The sequence below is a fragment of the Bombina bombina genome, chromosome 4 (assembly GCF_027579735.1).
Source record: "Bombina bombina isolate aBomBom1 chromosome 4, aBomBom1.pri, whole genome shotgun sequence".
Taxonomy (NCBI): domain Eukaryota; kingdom Metazoa; phylum Chordata; class Amphibia; order Anura; family Bombinatoridae; genus Bombina; species Bombina bombina.
In genome coordinates this window covers 97,227,928-97,248,067 of record NC_069502.1, presented here as the reverse complement: position 1 = coordinate 97,248,067, position 20,140 = coordinate 97,227,928, and positions in this window count along the sequence as shown.

Below are 20,140 nucleotides of genomic sequence, written 5' to 3'. Positions count from 1 at the left end.
AATTAGAGCTTGACATCCCTGCATCAGGAGGTCCCTTTATTTGTGCTTATATTATATCCATGAACATAAATGACTTTAATAAGGTCTCACTATATAACTTAGGCACTCTCCCCCATTCTCAAGCTGCAGCCCTTGTGCCTAACACTAAATTCAAAGGTCTCTACAGTGAAAAAGTTATCTTCAGACCCTATGATATAATATGGAACTTATTCACTAAAGTGAGAGGCACTCTCAAAATCTTACTAAGTGCCATATGCACAGATACACTGCCATAAGCACACATACACACACAAGCACACACACACACACACACACTGTCATATGCACTCACACACAGGCACACACTGATACACTGCCATAAGCACACATACACACAAAAGCACACACAGATACACTGTCATATGCACTCACACACAGGCACACACTGATACACTGCCATATGCACACATACACACAAATGCACACACAGATACACTGCCATATGCACATATACACACACAAGCACACACTGATACACTGCCATATGCACATATACAAAATGCACACACAGATACACTGCCATATGCACATATACACACACAAGCACACACAGATACACTGCCATATGCACATATACACAAATGCACACACAGATACACTGCCATATGCACTCACACACAGGCACACACAGATACACTGCCATATGCACATATACACAAATGCACACACAGATACACTGCCATATGCACATATACACAAATGCACACACAGATACACTGCCATATGCACATATACACAAATGCACACACAGATACACTGCCATATGCACATATACACAGGCACACACAGATACACTGCCATATGCACATATACACAAATGCACACACTGATACACTGCCATATGCACACATACACACAAATGCACACACAGATACACTGCCATATGCACATATACACAAATGCACACACAGATACACTGCCATATGCACATATACACAAATGCACACACAGATACACTGCCATATGCACATATACACAGGCACACACAGATACACTGCCATATGCACATATACACAAATGCACACACTGATACACTGCCATATGCACACATACACACAAATGCACACACAGATACACTGCCATATGCACATATACACACAAACGCACACACAGATACACTGTCATATGCACTCACACACAGGCACACACAGATACACTGCCATATGCACACATACACACAAATGCACGCACAGATACACTGCCATATGCACATATACACAAATGCACACACAGATACACTGCCATATGCACATATACACAAATGCACACACAGATACACTGCCATATGCACATATACACAAATGCACACACAGATACACTGCCATATGCACACATACACACAAATGCACACACAGATACACTGCCATATGCACACATACACTAACATATGCACATATAAACACACAGGCACACACTGATGCACTGTCATATGCACTCACACACAGGCACACACTGATGCACTGTCATATGCACACATACACACAAATGCACGCACAGATACACTGCCATATGCACATATACACAAATGCACACACAGATACACTGCCATATGCACACATACACACATAGGCACACAGAGATACACTGCCATATGCACATATACACAGGCACACAGAGATACACTGCCATATGCACATATACACAAATGCACACACAGATACACTGCCATATGCACATATACACAAATGCACACACAGATACACTGCCATATGCACACATACACACATAGGCACACAGAGATACACTGCCATATGCACATATACACAGGCACACACAGATACACTGCCATATGCACATATACACAAATGCACACACAGATACACTGCCATATGCACACATACACACATACACACATACACACACAGAAACACTGCCATATGCACACATACACTAACATATGCACATATAAACACACAGGCACACACTGATGCACTGTCATATGCACTCACACACAGGCACACACTGATGCACTGTCATATGCACACATACACACAAATGCACGCAAAGATACACTGCCATATGCACATATACACAAATGCACGCACAGATACACTGCCATATGCACATACACACAAATGCACACACAGATACACTGCCATATGCACATATACACAAATGCACACACAGATACACTGCCATATGCACACATACACACATACACACATACACACACAGAAACACTGCCATATGCACACATACACTAACATATGCACATATAAACACACAGGCACACACTGATGCACTGTCATATGCACTCACACACAGGCACACACTGATGCACTGTCATATGCACACATACACACAAATGCACGCACAGATACACTGCCATATGCACATATACACAAATGCACACACAGATACACTGCCATATGCACATATACACAAATGCACACACAGATACACTGCCATATGCACACATACACACATACACACATACACACACAGAAACACTGCCATATGCACACATACACTAACATATTCACATATAAACACACAGGCACACACTGATGCACTGTCATATGCGCACATATACACACACATAGGCACACAGAGATACACTGCCATATGCACGCATACACACAAATGCACACACAGATACACTGCCATATGCACATATACACAAATGCACACACAGATACACTGCCATATGCACACATACACACAAATGCACACACAGATACACTGCCATATGCACATATACACAGGTACACACAGATACACTGCCATATGCACACATACACACATACACACACAGAAACACTGCCATATGCACACATACACTAACATATGCACATATAAACACACAGGCACACACTGATGCACTGCCATATGCACACATATACACACACATAGGCACACAGAGATACACTGCCATATGCACGCATACACACAAATGCACACACAGATACACTGCCATATTCACACATACACACAAATGCACACACAGATACACTGCCATATGCACATATACACACATACACACATACACACAAATGCACACACAGATACACTGCCATATTCATACATACACACAAATGCACACACAGATACACTGCCATATTCATACATACACACAAATGCACACACAGATACACTGCCATATGCACATATACACAGGCACACACAGGTATACATTTATAATGACATACCCAAATATATGTTCAAAAAATATGTACAGATTATGTTAAGATCTTACAAACAAAAATCTTGCACAAAATGACAAAGAAACAATACTCTCCTTTTAAATTAGACCGCTGCCTTCTTGCAGTCTCTCCCAGAAGACTGAACAAAATGGATCCTGAGTGGTTTACAGATGGCGCTGGTCTTTGAGATAAATATTCCAATTGTGTAGATGTCTCTCAAATAAAGGAAAAGGGCTTGACGGGTATATTATAGCCAAATATTATATATGCAGTATACTCACTCCATAAAATTGTGTTGTCAGCAGAACTGGAGCAAAGTTGGAGCAGAGCTTTCTTTGTGTGTAAATCTCAACCAAACTGGGAGAAAATAAAAGCTCCAATAAGGGTATAGTAAGTCACTTCGTATTATATTAATTAGTAACTCACTCCATTAAAAACCGGATTCCAGCGATGTCATAGCAACAGAAGAAAACAAAGACACTATGTGTCAATATAAAAGAGAACAAATTTAGCTCAGCTCAACGCGTTTCAACGTTAAAAACGTCTTTCTCAAGAGCAAATAAAAACAAGTGTAGATTGCTGTGTTGTGACATACAATGCTGGTTTAAATACAGATATCCATGGTTCCAACTTCTGTTTTAACCGGAAATTAGACTCACAGAGTACATTCAACAAATATTAATTTTGGCCAGAAAAATCCTAAAATAAAAATATTTACAATTGTACTAAGTCGCTATTACCTTTGAAGCATAAATAAATATTAAAAACAGAATTGTCTGGTCAAAAGGAGAAAATGTGCACCAATCACAAATTATGCTTGGAGTTTAACCAATGAAAGAAGTACAAATACAGTTCTCAATCAAGTAGTCCCAGTAAATGAGTTCTGTTTCAGGTCCGTGGGTGTCATGTGATTTTATGGGCCAGTCGCTGATAGTTGTTAAAACCAAAGCGGAGAGAAACACGTCCTGTTGTATTGACAAATCAAACGGTCTAGTTCACATCACCTTAGAAAAAAACTTCAGTCTCTTTTCAGGTCCGGCCATGATGCTGACATAAGTTTACTGATCCAATTACAGCAAAGAAGACTGGCCAATGTAGGCCTCCAGTTATAATACCATTTTTTTCTTGAATAGTAACGATCTATGATAATGATCAGAAAAAACAAGTGAACAGTATTTGTACTTAAAGTGAAAGTAAATCCAAGCGTTTTACAAACGCTAGGATTTGCTATTGAAACAAATAAAGGGCACTTTCATTCATGAAGTATATGATACTTCATGTAGAAAGCTCCTTTATTTGATTCAATCGATCGCCGCTCTTAGCTCCTACAGCAGCCCACGGCTAAAAAATTTTTGGCTAAGAGGTGACATTTTCACCTCTTAGACATAAGAGAGACAGATGCGCCACATGGCCCAATATTGTTTGTTCAACATAGTAAATGTGATCTAATGGTGCCAATATAAACTCACAATTTAGGAAGCACTCCAGTTAGTGCAACAGAAGCAGTCTGGGATCAATCACAGTCACCCAGCAGACCGTCCTCTTGGGCAGAGTGGTGTGTTTCTGTGATAGAGATACAAACAGACACAGAGGTGCCTATATGGCCTAGTACAGTTTTGAACCAGAAGGTGGTGTTGTATATATTTGAAAATATACTCACATTTGGTAAAGCATCTTCATTGATGCTAATCAGGCAGGAAGGGATCAATACAGTCACCCAACAGACTATGGCAGGTTCTCACAGCAGGCAATCAGCAAAAAAACCAGGGGACCAGAATAGGTCTAAATGATACACAATAGCAAGTGTTTATATAAAAGGTTAGTACTTTACTTGGTAAAACAGTAAAAACAAGCGACGCGTTTCTCAGAACACAGGCTGTTTCATCAGGCTTATAAAATGTAACTAAAACACTTGCTATTTATAACCCACATTTGTATCAACCTAATTGGACACACATGTAAGGGGAGTGACAAAGAGCAAATCCCTATGGTAACATCCTATCAGCATTCACTGTGTTGAATGACAAATACAATACAACAAAACAACTAAGCATAACATTCTAATACATAATTATTGTCAGTGATCATACATATTTTTATCTTCTATGGATATATCATGCATACATAGATAGAAAGATCCTGTTGGACACCGCCAAACACAGTAGCAATTTTGTTATTATCTGTGTAATATCTATAATATTGCTTATATAAATTATCTTTGCTAAGCAGTGTAAACTGAGAGGATTTGTATTTACAGATAAAACATGTTGCTTTGAACTTAAACGGTGTACATACTTTATATGGAGTCGTGGATCTGCCTGTATTTTGATCTCCTTTGGCGTTCTCTAATAGTGACTGCGCATGCGTGTGCGCTCATCTGTCAATCATTACATGACAGAAGCGCATGCGTGTAAAATAGTCAATAACAATGCGTGTAACCAGTTAAACAGAGTACAACCGCGAGCCAATCAAACGATAGATAACCCATCATGTGAAATGCCCGATTTTAACTATTCAGTCATCTGGAATTTGTAATGTAGCGCGGATTAACAGATCCGCTTATATGTGATAAAAGTAGAACTCCTATTAACTGCCTGTCATAATATATTATGTACTGCAGTCCGTGTGGTATTCAAGGTCCAAATGTTTAAGCTCAATGTAGCAATTAGTTTGTGACAGTCAGTTACTCCTATACTTCTAAAGATACGGATCACATGACTAACTCATGACACCAGCCAGTCAGTGAGGGTTATTGTAGCCTATCATATTAGTGCAATGACAGAGGTGTGTCAGTAGGGGATCGTAATCTGAGAGAATCAATCAAGTGTCATATGTATGAATATTAAAGAGCGAGAATAAAAACTTTGGGCGGACCCAAGTAACTCAACTGGATATAGTGAGAGACTATAATGTTTAATGATAACCCTCAAACCAACAACAACACTGATTAAGATAGCGATTCTTAATGCCAGAATGTATTGTCCACTTTAGTGCAGTTAGATAAATCTGATTGATCTGTGAGGTGAACAATGATGTAGCTATGCAAGTGATGTAAAAATAAAAATGGTATTTAAAAATATCTGGTGTTATATGACTCTAACTATATCCAGTTGAGCTACTTGGGTCTGCCCAAAGTTTTTATTCTCGCTACAATAGGCTACAATAACCCTCGCTGACTGGCTGGTGTCATGAGTTAGTCATGTGATCCGTATCTTTAGAAGTATAGGAGTAACTGACTGTCACGAACTAATTGCTACATTGAGCTTAAACATTTGGACCTTGAATACCACACGGACTGCAGTACATAATATATTATGACAGGCAGTTAATAGGAGTTCTACTTTTATCACATATAAGCGGATCTGTTAATCCGCGCTACATTACAAATTCCAGATGACTGAATAGTTAAAATCGGGCATTTCACATGATGGGTTATCTATCGTTTGATTGGCTCGCGGTTGTACTCTGTTTAACTGGTTACACGCATTGTTATTGACTATTTTACACGCATGCGCTTCTGTCATGTAATGATTGACAGATGAGCGCACACGCATGCGCAGTCACTATTAGAGAACGCCAAAGGAGATCAAAATACAGGCAGACCCACGACTCCATATAAAGTATGTACACCGTTTAAGTTCAAAGCAACATGTTTTATCTGTAAATACAAATCCTCTCAGTTTACACTGCTTAGCAAAGAGAATTTATATAAGCAATATTATAGATATTACACAGATAATCACAAAATTGCTACTGTGTTTGGTGGTGTCCAACAGGATCTTTCTATCTATGTATGCATGATATATCCATAGAAGATAAAAATATGTATGATCACTGGCAATAATTATGTATTAGAATGTTATGCTTAGATGTTTTGTTGTATTGTATTTGTCATTCAACACAGTGAATGCTGATAGGATGTTACCATAGGGATTTGCTCTTTGTCACTCCCCTTACATGTGTGTCCAATTAGGTTGATACAAATGTGGGTTATAAATAGCAAGTGTTTTAGTTACATTTTATAAGCCTGATGAAACAGCCTGTGTGCTGAGAAACGCGTCGCTTGTTTTTACTGTTTTACCAAGTAAAGTACTAACCTTTTATATAAACACTTGCTATTGTGTATCATTTGAACCTATTCTGGTCCCCTGGTTTTTTTGCTGATTGCCTGCTGTGAGAACCTGCCATAGTCTGTTGGGTGACTGTATTGATCCCTTCCTGCCTGATTAGCATCAATGAAGATGCTTTACCAAATGTGAGTATATTTTCAAATATATACAACACCACCTTCTGGTTCAAAACTGTACTAGGCCATATAGGCACCTCTGTGTCTGTTTGTATCTCTATCACAGAAATACACCACTCTGCCCAAGAGGACGGTCTGCTGGGTGACTGTGATTGATCCCAGACTGCTTCTGTTGCACTAACTGGAGTGCTTCCTAAATTGTGAGTTTATATTGGCACCATTAGATCACATTTACTGTGTTGAACAAACAATATTGGGCCATGTGGCGCATCTGTCTCTCTTATGTCTTATAGATCATCTTCTTAGGATACTGGCCGGATTGTCTACAGATTGCTGCCTTGATACTATCTATCTACATCTCAGTGACTTTTTATGAATTATTTGAATTGTTCTTACTACTTGTATCAATTGTTTTAAATTTGTTGCACCAATTGTTTTTTATTTTATGTTTTTTACCATTTCATATTATTTCATATCACCCTAATTTTTATCACTTATTGTCTGATTGTTATGATCTGATCGCTTGCAAATTGTATTCAATAATATAATTAATTTATCTCATAGTTACACTTTAACAATCTAGGGCGCCCCCTATCTTACAGGATTTTCACCTCTTAGCCAATAGCCGTGTGGTAAATTCGGCTCCCATGGGCGCCAAGCTGGATTTACGGCACGGCTATTGGCTAAGAGGTGAAAACGTTTTTTGAGCTGTGGGCTGCTATAGGAGAGCGGCGATCTATTGAATCAAATAAAGGAGCTTTCTACATGAAGTATCTTCTACTTCATGAATGAAAGTACCCTTTATTTATTTCAATAATAAATCCTAGCTTTTGTAAAACTTTACTTTCACTTTAAAATAACAATAGAAGGGATACATTCTGCGATATTATGATCTTATACAGAACTTACAAAAATATAAACATCTATCTTGAAATCAATTTTTGGTATAAATATGATAAGAATTAAAGATACATATTGGGTTATCACACTATGGGCAAAACTATGGGTAGAAAGCTCTTAACCGTATCCATTGTGACTATTTTGTAATGTCATTTAAAACCACATTATCGGTAAAAAAAAGTGCTATACATATTCAAAATACCTAGAATTTTATCTTTTTCTAATTATTATAGAGCAATATTAGGCTACAATTTTAAAGTGCTTATTAGTCAAAGATACATAATTTAAGTGCCTAAATTTCATATTTTTATATTTTTATAGAAAAACAATTAAGCTACAATATTTAAAGTGCTTGTGACTATACCTATTTATATTTGGACCCATTAATATAATAAAATCATTCAAAAGTGTTTTTATATATATGATAAGTGTTAGTGTCTGGAATTCATCTTTATAAGAAAATAGTTTTATCGACTTAAATTGCATTAAACTGTATAACAAAGTGCTATGTTAAACTATATATTATAGTGTGTATGTACTGTTTTTAAACCCATTTAGTTGATAAAGGCTGCCACTCTTATGTCCTTATTGAGGCCCCAATGGCCATAAGTTCTCAAGGTATGTATCCACCAAAGCTCCCTTCTATATAGCTCTGCTTCTATACTCCCTCCCCTCCAATGTGTGGAAACCAACCAAAGAAAATGTTTAGAATCATATTCTTGACATTGGTTACAATGCACAGAGACTCCATGTTCTTCATGCTTTTTGTCAATTTTATTCAGAAGTTCTAATATACGAGTCTTGACAAACTTTGTGGTTTGATCTAAATATTGAATCTTACATTTACATTGAAGCAAATACACAACATTCATGGTCTTACAGCTAATAAAACTTTTGATCTTAAATGTTTTACCAGTAGTGGTTGACGTAAAGGTTTTATAAACCCTTTTCGTATAATTACAACCTTTGCATCGGCCACATGCAAAGAAACCATTTTAAATCAGAAATCTGCATAGGGATTCTAGGGGTCATTCCTTTTTATCATAGATGGAGCTAATCTTTGTTTAAAATTGACACCTCTTCTCATCGTTGGTGCTAATACCTCATCATTTAATAAAATGATGCCAATGTTTATTGATTATTCTTTTGATTTAATTATGTCCAGAATTAAAAGTAGTTATAAATCTGGGAAAATAATTGATTTTGTGTGGGTTCTTTCTTCTGACCTATGAGCATAGACTTCTTATCTTTGTTTTTCACTTGTTGCCTATCTATTTCTAATGTTTCTTCTTTATAACCTTTTTGCAAAAAATGTTTTTTCAAAATCATGGACTGTTCTTCATAATCTTCTGTTCTGTCACAATTGCGCCTAATACGCTGAAACTGCCCCTTAGGTATGGCTTTAAGCCTTTAAGCCAAGAATGGTGATGTTGGCTATCATGTCTGATATATGTGTTACCATCACATTTAAAAAAAAAAAAAGTTTTGATATGTATTGTATGAGTCGCTTCTGTTGAATGTATCTCTGGTGTAAGTATGATATTCATATAATTATTATTTAAATGTGTTATAAAATATTGCAAAGTGTGTGAGTCTCCTTGCCATATGCATATAACATCGTCGATATACTTCCGCCATGTCACCAGGTCCGCCCCAAATGGCTCACTGAGCCACACAAACTGATGTTCAAAATATGCCATATAAATATTAGCATAACTTGGGGCCAACCTGGTGCCCATGGCGGTACCGCATATCTGCAAATATTTTTTGTCATTAAACCAAAAGAAATTGTGTTTTAAAATGAAATCTATGGATTGAATAATAAATTCTAAGAGGGGCGTTGTTAGATCTATATCCTGCTCTAACATCCATCTAAAAGCTAATAAACATTTTCCATGATCAATAATGGAATATAAGGAGGTGACGTCCATTGTAACCCAACAGTGGTTTGGTTCCCATTTGATATCTTTGAGAATATTTAATATATGTGAGGTATCTTTTAAATATGATTTTGATTTTTGGGCATAAGGCTGAAGAAAAAAATCAACAAAAGCTGATAGGTTAGATGTAAGGGAATCTATCCCACTGATGATGGGGCGCCCTGGAAGTTTCTCTGGATTCTTATGCACATTAGGTAAGAAATAAAAAATCAGAGTTTTTTAATCCACTTTATATAAAAAAATCATATTCAGATTGGGAGATAATCTCTCTATCAAGAGCTTGTATAAGCATCTCTTTTAATTCGTTACAAAACTTTTGTTTTGAATTATCCTTCAATACCTTATAAGTGTTTACATCTGATAGTATCCTATTTGGTTCCTCTAAATAAAACTGCCTATCCATAATATCAATTCCTCCACCCTTGTAAGCCTCTTTTATGCTTAATTGTTTTTCTATAAAAATATAAAAAGATGAAATTTAGGCACTTTAATTATGTATCTTTGACTGATAAGCACTTTAAAATTGTAGCCTAATATTGCTCATAATATCGCAGAATGTATCCCTTCTATTGTTATTTTAAGTACAAATACTGTTGACTTCTTCTGATCATTATCATAGATCGTTACTATTCAAGAAAAAGATGGTATTATAACCGGAGGCCTACATTGGCCGGAATTCTTTGCTGTAATTGGATCAGTAAACTTACGTCAGCATCATGGCCGGACCTGAAAAGAGACTACAGTTTTTTTCTAAGGTGATGTGAACTAGACCGTTTGATTGGTCAATACAACATCAGGTGTTTTTCTCCACTTTGGATTTAAAAACTAACAGTGATTGGCCCATAAAATCACATGACACCCACGGACTTGAAACAGAACTCATTTACTGGGACTACTCAATTGAGAACTGTATTTGTACTTCTTTCATTTGTTAAACTCTAATCATAATTTGTGATTGGTGCACATTTTCTCCTTTTGACCAGACAATTATGTTTTGAATATTTATTTATGTTTCAAAGGTAATAGCGACTTGTAAATATTTGTATTTTAGGATTTTTCTGGCCAATATGAATTTTTGTTGAATGTACTCTGTGAGTCTAATTTCCGGTTAAACTGGAAGTTGGAACCCTGAATATCTGTATTTAAACCAGCATTATATGTCACAACACAGCAATCTACACTTGTTTTTATTTGAGAAAGACGTTTTTAACATTGAAACGTGTTGAGCTGAGCTAAATATTAAAGCTTTGCTCTCTTTTATATTGACACATAGTGTCTTTGTTTTCTTCTGTTGCTGTGACATCGCTGGAATCCGGTTTTTAATGGAGTGAGTTACTAAATAATATAATACAAAGTGACTTACTATACCCTTATTGGAGCTTTTATTCTCTCCCAGTTTGGTTGAGATTTACACAAAGAAAACTCTGCTCCAACTTTGCTCCAGTTCTGCTGACAACACAATTTTATGTAGTGAGTATACTGCATATATAATATTTGGCTATGATATACCCCTCAAGCCCTTTTCCTTTATTTGGTAGAGACATCTACACAATTGGAATATTTATCTCAAAGACCAGCGCCAACTGTAAACCACTTAGGATCCAAATATATGCATATAATGTACACACACAGTTATAAAAAGACAGTACATGTAGATGTACATCTAGTTACACAGAGGAACACAATATTTATGCATACAAAAAATAATATAAGCTTCAAGTGATGGTAAATCCAAGCATTTAACAAATGTTAGTATTTACCGTCACTAAAAATAAAGTGTACTTGATCAACCATGTAAAAAAAGGGTGCTAAACTCAACTTTTCTGTGCCGTTGCACAGCACTAATCTCAGCAGCTTCGGCCGCCCAAGGCACATCAGTTTCCTTCAATGAGGAGACGTTTGCACCTCTAAACCAGTAGTCGTGCATGTCAACTGACAGGTTTATGTATGTACACATGGCTACTGGTTTAGAGGTGGAAGCGGTTCCTCATTGGTAGAAGATCAATGTGCCGTGGGCGGCCGGAGTCGCTGAGTTTAGCATTGTGGAACGGCATGTGTGATTTAGAACCCTTTTTTACATAGTTGATCAATTAAAGTCCACTTTATTTTTAGTGATGTTAAATCATAATGTTTGTTAAACGCTTGGATTTACCATCACTTTAATAAAAAGGTACAAAGGCATAGAAGGGGTTAAAAAGCAGCTATGGAAATAAGTTTGTTTGAGAAACTACCTACTGTAGATAACACATGTCCCTTCTCTCATCTTAGGGGACTTCAACATACCCATTGATAATCCTAACATGCCTGCTGCCTCTAACTTCTATCCCTTACCACCTCTTTTGGCCTGTCCCAGTGGACAACATCTCCAACCCACTGTGAAGGCAACTCCATAGATCTAGTCTTCACTAATCTCTGTGCTGTTTCCAACCTCCTTAACTTCCCCTTTCCTCTATATGACCACCATCTACTAACTTTCTCTCTTACTCTAGCTACTACATCTTTGCAAGCCCCCAAAACATGGCTACCTTGCAGGAATATAAATGACTTGGATCTCACAGACTTTTCCACTCAACTGAACCCTCTGATCTCCAACATTTCATCCCTCTCCTCCCCAAACCTCATGGCTTCACAGTATAATTTGGCACTAAAATCAACACTTGACAAAGCTGCACACTCCACTCTTCGACGTACAACTGTGGCACACCAAACAGACAAGATATCTTCAGCGGTGTTCATTTGCTGCTGAACGCAGTGGAGGAAATCATGCACCTGTGCTGATTTCCGGCATTATAAATTCATCCTTAAGTCTTACAACTATGCACTCAGCTTGGCTAAACAAGTCTATTTCTCCTCCCTTGTCTCATCTCATGAATCCAACCCCAGAAAGCTGTTCTCAACCTTTAACTCCCTTCTACATCTGCCTGCACCCCCACCCACTACCAACCTCACTGCTCAGATTATTGCTGATCACTTCAAAAATAAAATTGACACCATTAGAAAAGATATCTGCACCTCACAACCCTCAAACCCAGCGATCCTTCCCACCCCTTCTATTATCAAAACTCTATGCTACATCCCGCCTTTAACAGAGGAAGAAGTCTCTGTACTCCTATCTTTGGCTTATCTCTCAACCTGTCCACTTGACCCTTTTCCTTCACAACTTCTGCCCTCTTTCTCTGCTTCACTAACCCCTACCCTAACTCATCTCTTTAACCAATCTCTTGCCACTGGCACATTTCCTGATACCTTCAATCATGCGTCAATCATACCAATCCTAACAAAGCCCTTGCTTGACCCCTCCACCCCTTCTAACTATCGACCGTTCTCCTTACTTCCCTTTGCTTCAAAATTATTGGAACGACTGGTCTATAATCGGCTAACTCAATTTCTCACAACTAACTCCTTACTTGATACATTACAATCTGGTTTCTGCCCCCTAAACACTCAACAGAAACCACTTTTACTAAAGTAACAAATTACCTTTAATCAGCTAAAGCAAAAGGCCACTACTCCTTACTAATTCTTCTTGACCTGTCCACTGCCTTTGACACAGTTGACCATCCTCTCCTCCTAAAAATACTACATTAATTTGGCATTCGAGACACAGCCCTCTCCTGGTTTGCCTCATATCTCTCAAAATGCTTGTTTTCAGTTTCCTTTAAGAACATATCTTGTGATCCTATGTCTCTCTCTGTTGGAGTACCGCAAGGCTCTGTCTTGGGTCCCTTGCTTTTCTCTCTCTATATATCCTCCTTTGGAAAACTTATAGCCTCCTTTGGATTCCAGTACCACTTATATGCTGATGATACCTAAATCTATCTTTCCTCTCCTGATATCTCTCCCTCTTTACTCAACCAGATTTCCAACTGCCTCTCTGCAATTTCCTCTTGGATGTCTTCACACTACCTCCAACTCAATCTGTCCAAAACTGAGCTTCTTCTTATTCCCCTCTCTTCGAGACATCCAACACTTGACATTTCTCTGATGGTTGGAGACTCTATTCTTAACACCTCACCCCAGGTCACTTGACTCAGAACTCACATTCATCCCACATGTCTGTTGGACCTGATCCGCACTGTTGGATCAGGTCCGACAGACATTGATAACTAGAGGCCATTGTCTGCATAAGAAAGCCTCATGGATAGATATAGAAGAGCACAAGGGAAAGGGGGGGGGGTTAATGACTGGTAGTCAGAGCAAAAGAAGATAAAGTAACTAGTTTCCCTGCCCCAGAGGATCTGAAACAAGAATAATATAAGATTTCTGACTGAAAAGGAACAAGTGATTAAATATGTACATCCAGCAGTAAAAAAACCATGGAAGTAACAATAAGTATGTAAAATGCAATATTAAACTCAAGACTGAATAAACAAAATGGTGATTTTTCAATGTGTATGGCTGTGTACAAGAGTAAAAATCACACAGTAAAAGAAAACTTGGCTTAACAATAGACACCAAAACACTTGTCGAATTACTATTTTCACAAATAGGCTGCCTTTAAGCAACAGCTTAGGTTTCAGAACTTTCTGTAGAACAAGGTGGTTCTACTTCTTCACACACTGCTCTGTGCAGCTGTTCCCTCTCTCTGCATAGCACACAGGGATTTAGCTTTTTCCCTCTCTCTGCATAGCACACAGGGATTTAGCTTTTTCCCTCTCTCTGCATAGCACACAGGGATTCAGCTTTTTCCCTCTCTCTGCATAGCACACAGGACATTAGCTTGCTCCCTCTCACTGCATCACACACAGGGCTTTAGCTTGTTCCCTCTCTCTGCATAGCACAGGGCTTTAGCTTGTTCCCTCTCTCTGAATAGCACACAGGGCTTTAGCTTTTTCCCTCTCTCTACATAGCACACAGGGCATTAGCTTGTTCCTTCTCACTGCATAGCACATAGGGCTTTAGCTTGCTCCCTCTCACTGCATTGCACACAGGGCTTTAGCTTGTTCCCTCTCTCTGCATAGCACAGGGCTTTAGCTTGTTCCCACTCTCTGCATAGCACACAGGGCATTAGCTTGTTCCCTCTCACTGAATAGCACACAGGGCATTAGCTTGTTCCCTCTCACTGCATAGCACACAGCGCTTTAGCTTGTTCCCTCTCTCTGCATAGCACAGCGCTTTAGCTTGTTCCCTCTCTCTGCATAGCACAGCGCTTTAGCTTTTTCCCTCTCTCTGCATAGCACAGGGCTTTAGCTTGTTCCCTCTCTCTGCATAGCACACAGGGCTTTAGCTTGTTCCCTCTCTCTGCATAGCACAGGGCTTTAGCTTGTTCCCTCTCTCTGAATAGCACACACGGCTTTAGCTTGTTCCCTCTCTCTACATAGCACACAGGGCATTAGCTTGTTCCTTCTCACTGCATAGCACATAGGGCTTTAGCTTGCTCCCTCTCATTGCATTGCACACAGGGCTTTAGCTTGTTCCCTCTCTCTGCATAGCACAGGGCTTTAGCTTGTTCCCACTCTCTGCATAGCACACAGGGCATTAGCTTGTTCCCTCTCACTGAATAGCACACAGGGCATTAGCTTGTTCCCTCTCACTGCATAGCACACAGCGCTTTAGCTTGTTCCCTCTCACTGCATAGCACACAGCGCTTTAGCTTGTTCCCTCTCTCTGCATAGCACAGCGCTTTAGCTTCTTCCCTCTCTCTGCATAGCACAGGGCTTTAGCTTGTTCCCTCTCTCTGCATAGCACAGCGCTTTAGCTTGTTCCCTCTCTCTGCATAGCACAGCGCTTTAGCTTCTTCCCTCTCTCTGCATAGCACAGTGCTTTAGCTTGTTCCCTCTCTCTGCATAGCACAGGGCTTTAGCTTCTTCCCTCTCTCTGCATAATACAGGGCTTTAGCTTGTTCCCTCTCTCTGCATGTGTCAGGGCTTTAGCTTGTTCCCTCTCTCTGCATAGCACAGGGCTTTAACTTGTTCCCTCTCTCTGCATATGTCAGGGCTTTAGCTTGTTCTCTCTCTCTGCATAGCACAGGGCTTTAGCTTGTTCCCTCTCTCTGCATAGCACAGGGCTTTAGCTTGTTCCCTCTCTCTGCATAGCACAGGGCTTTAGCTTGTTCCCTCTCTCTGCATAGCACAGGGCTTTAGCTTGTTCCCTCTCTCTGCATAGCACAGGGCTTTAGCTTGTTCCCTCTCTCTGCATAGGTCAGGGCTTTAGGTTGTTCCCTCTCTCTGCATAGTACTGGGCTTTAGCTTGTTACCTCTATCTGCATAGCACAGGGCTTTAACTTGTTCCCTCTCTCTGCATAGCACAGGGCTTTAGCTTGTTCCCTCTCTCTGCATAGGTCAGGGCTTTAGGTTGTTCCCTCTCTCTGCATAGTACTGGGCTTTAGCTTGTTACCTCTATCTACATAGCACAGGGCTTTAACTTGTTCCCTCTCTCTGCATAGCACAGTGCTTTAGCTTGTTCCCTTTCTCGCTGCATAGCACTAGGGTGACCACATATCCAAACTGCCATTCAGGGACACCCCATCCTCAGTGCCACCACTCATATCTGTTGAGACTTGCATATAATAAAATAAATTCATATCCGGCACCTCTGGTCTGCAGTCTGGCCCCCTGCCCCCTGTGATGATGTGTTCTGGAGTCTCACCTCACTATCTATCTTCTGCGCTGCGGGAAGCCGCTTGTTACCCGCCCTGGAGACTAACTTAGTCTAAGACCAGTGAGAGTGAGTCAATTAGCTGGCTGTCAACATAAGTTTAATTTCAAATCATTTTCAGAGCGCATTTTAAAAAGGAAGATGACACCATCAGATTTATGTCAAATGTTTATATTCAGATGACTACCTGAGATATGAATATTATTAAAGAGACATTATGGTGAGTAATTGGTTGTGGTACATTCATTATTAATATATTAACACAATTGCTAAGAATTTATCCTAACAATATAGTATGTCAAGTAATATTATATTTATGGGAATAAATATAGCAAGTGAATGTTAATGCATAGATTATACCTTTGTATACAAGTATGAATTGCCTCATAGCAAGAAACTTCATCAAATAAGAAGTTTAACTAAGTTCAATGGCATACTATTCAATGGCATACAAATCCATATTTTTTATGGAACACATGGAATTCTTAAGTACAATGTCTCTTTAATAATAATGAGTGAAAGTCAATTGCACTTGATCCGAGATGGCAAGAGTCTGCTTTGAAAAATGAAGAAAAAATAACCTGTCACTCATGGAAAAATTAAAAAAATGTGCACACCACCACTACATATAAAATTATAGTAGTACATATATTACGTAGTAAATGTAGGCAAGATTCAGATTAATTTGACCACAGATTAATTTAGTAAAATCACAATTCATAAACATGTTACCAGCACCACTTTATATCAAATTGTACAAATGATAAATATTTAATAAACATCAGGCTTTTAAGTTTCATGGGACCACTGCATTGACAGACCATATGTCAATTTTCTTTTGCAAGATCAGCCACCCGTCCCCCATAGTCTGATATTAAACAAGAACACTCTATGGCCTAGATTTGGAGTTCGGCGGTAGCCGTCAAAACCAGCGTTAGAGGCTCCTAACGCTGGTTTTGGCCGCCCGCTGGTATTTGGAGTCAGTGATTAAAGGGTCTAACGCTCACTTTTCAGCCGCGACTTTTCCATACCGCAGATCCCCCTACGCCATTTGCGTATCCTATCTTTTCAATGGGATCTTTCTAACGCTGGTATTTAGAGTCGTTTCTGAAGTGAGCGTTAGAGCTCTAACGACAAAATTCCAGCCGCCTGAAAATAGCAGGAGTTAAGAGCTTTCTGGCTAACGCCGGTTCATAAAGCTCTTAACTACTGTACCCTAAAGTACACTAACACCCATAAACTACCTATGTACCCCTAAACCGAGCTCCCCCCACATCGCCGCCACTCGATTAAAATTTTTAACCCCTAATCTGCCGACCGCCACCTACGTTATACTTATGTACCCCTAATCTGCTGCCCCTAACCCCGCCGACCCCTGTATTACATTTATTAACCCCTAACCTGCCCCCCACAACGTTGCCGCCAGCTACTTAAAATAATTAACCCCTAATCTTCCGACCGCAAAGCGCCGCCACCTACGTTATCCCTATGTACCCCTAATCTGCTACCCCTAACACCGCCGACCCCTATATTATATTTATTAACCCCTAATCTGCCCCCCTCAACGTCGCCGACACCTGCCTACACTTATTAACCCCTAATCTGCCGAGCGGACCTGAGCGCTACTATAATAAAGTTATTAACCCCTAACCCGCCTCACTAACCCTATCATAAATAGTATTAACCCCTAATCTGCCCTCCCTAACATCGCCGACACCTACCTTCAATTATTAACCCCTAATCTGACGACCGGAGCTCACCGCTATTCTAATAAATTGATTAACCCCTAAAGCTAAGTCTAACCCTAACACTAACACCCCCCTAACTTAAATATAATTTACATCTAACGAAATTAATTAACTCTTATTAAATAAATGATTCCTATTTAAAGCTAAATACTTACCTGTAAAATAAATCCTAATATAGCTACAATATAAATTATAATTATATTATAGCTATTTTAGGATTAATATTTATTTTACAGGCAACTTTTTAATTATTTTAACCAGGTACAATAGCTATTAAATAGTTAAGAACTATTTAATAGTTACCTAGTTAAAATAATAACAAATTTACCTGTAAAATAAATCCTAACCTAAGATATAATTAAACCTAACACTACCCTATCAATAAATTAATTAAATAAACTACCTACAATTACCTACAATTAACCTAACACTACACTATCAATAAATTAATTAAACACAATTCCTTCAAATAAATACAATTAAATAAACTAGCTAAAGTACAAAAAATAAAAAAGAACTAAGTTACAAAAAATAATAAAATATTTACAAACATAAGAAAAATATTACAACAATTTTAAACTAATTACACCTACTCTAAGCCCCCTAATAAAATAACAAAGCCCCCCAAAATAAAAAATTCCCTACCCTATTCTAAATTAAAAAAGTTACAAGCTCTTTTACCTTACCAGCCCTGAACAGGGCCCTTTGCGGGGCATGCCCCAAGGATTTCAGCTCTTTTGCCTGTAAAAAAAAACATACCATACCCCCCCCCAACATTACAACCCACCACCCACATACCCCTAATCTAACCCAAACCCCCCTTAAATAAACCTAACACTAAGCCCCTGAAGATCTTCCTACCTTGTCTTCACCATACCAGGTTCACCGATCCGTCCTGGCTCCAACATCTTCATCCAACCCAAGCGGGGGTTGGCGATCCATCATCCGGTGCTGAAGAGGTCCAGAAGAGGCTCCAAAGTCTTCCTCCTATCCGGCAAGAAGAGGACATCCGGACCGGCAAACATCTTCTCCAAGCGGCATCTTCAATCTTCTTCCATCCGGTGCGGAGCGGGTCCATCTTGAAGCAGGCAACGCGGATCCATCCTCTTCTTCCGTTGTCTCCCGACGAATGACGGTTCCTTTAAGGGACGTCATCCAAGATGGCGTCCCTCGAATTCCGATTAGCTGATAGGATTCTATCAGCCAATCGGAATTAAGGTAGGAATTTTCTGATTGGCTGATGGAATCAGCCAATCAGAATCAAGTTCAATCCGATTGGCTGATCCAATCAGCCAATCAGATTGAGCTCGCATTCTATTGGCTGTTCCGATCAGCCAATAGAATGCGAGCTCAATCTGATTGGCTGATTGGATCAGCCAATCGGATTGAACTTGATTCTGATTGGCTGATTCCATCAGCCAATCAGAAAATTCCTACCTTAATTCCGATTGGCTGATAGAATCCTATCAGCCAATCGGAATTCGAGGGACGCCATCTTGGATGACGTCCCTTAAAGGAACCGTCATT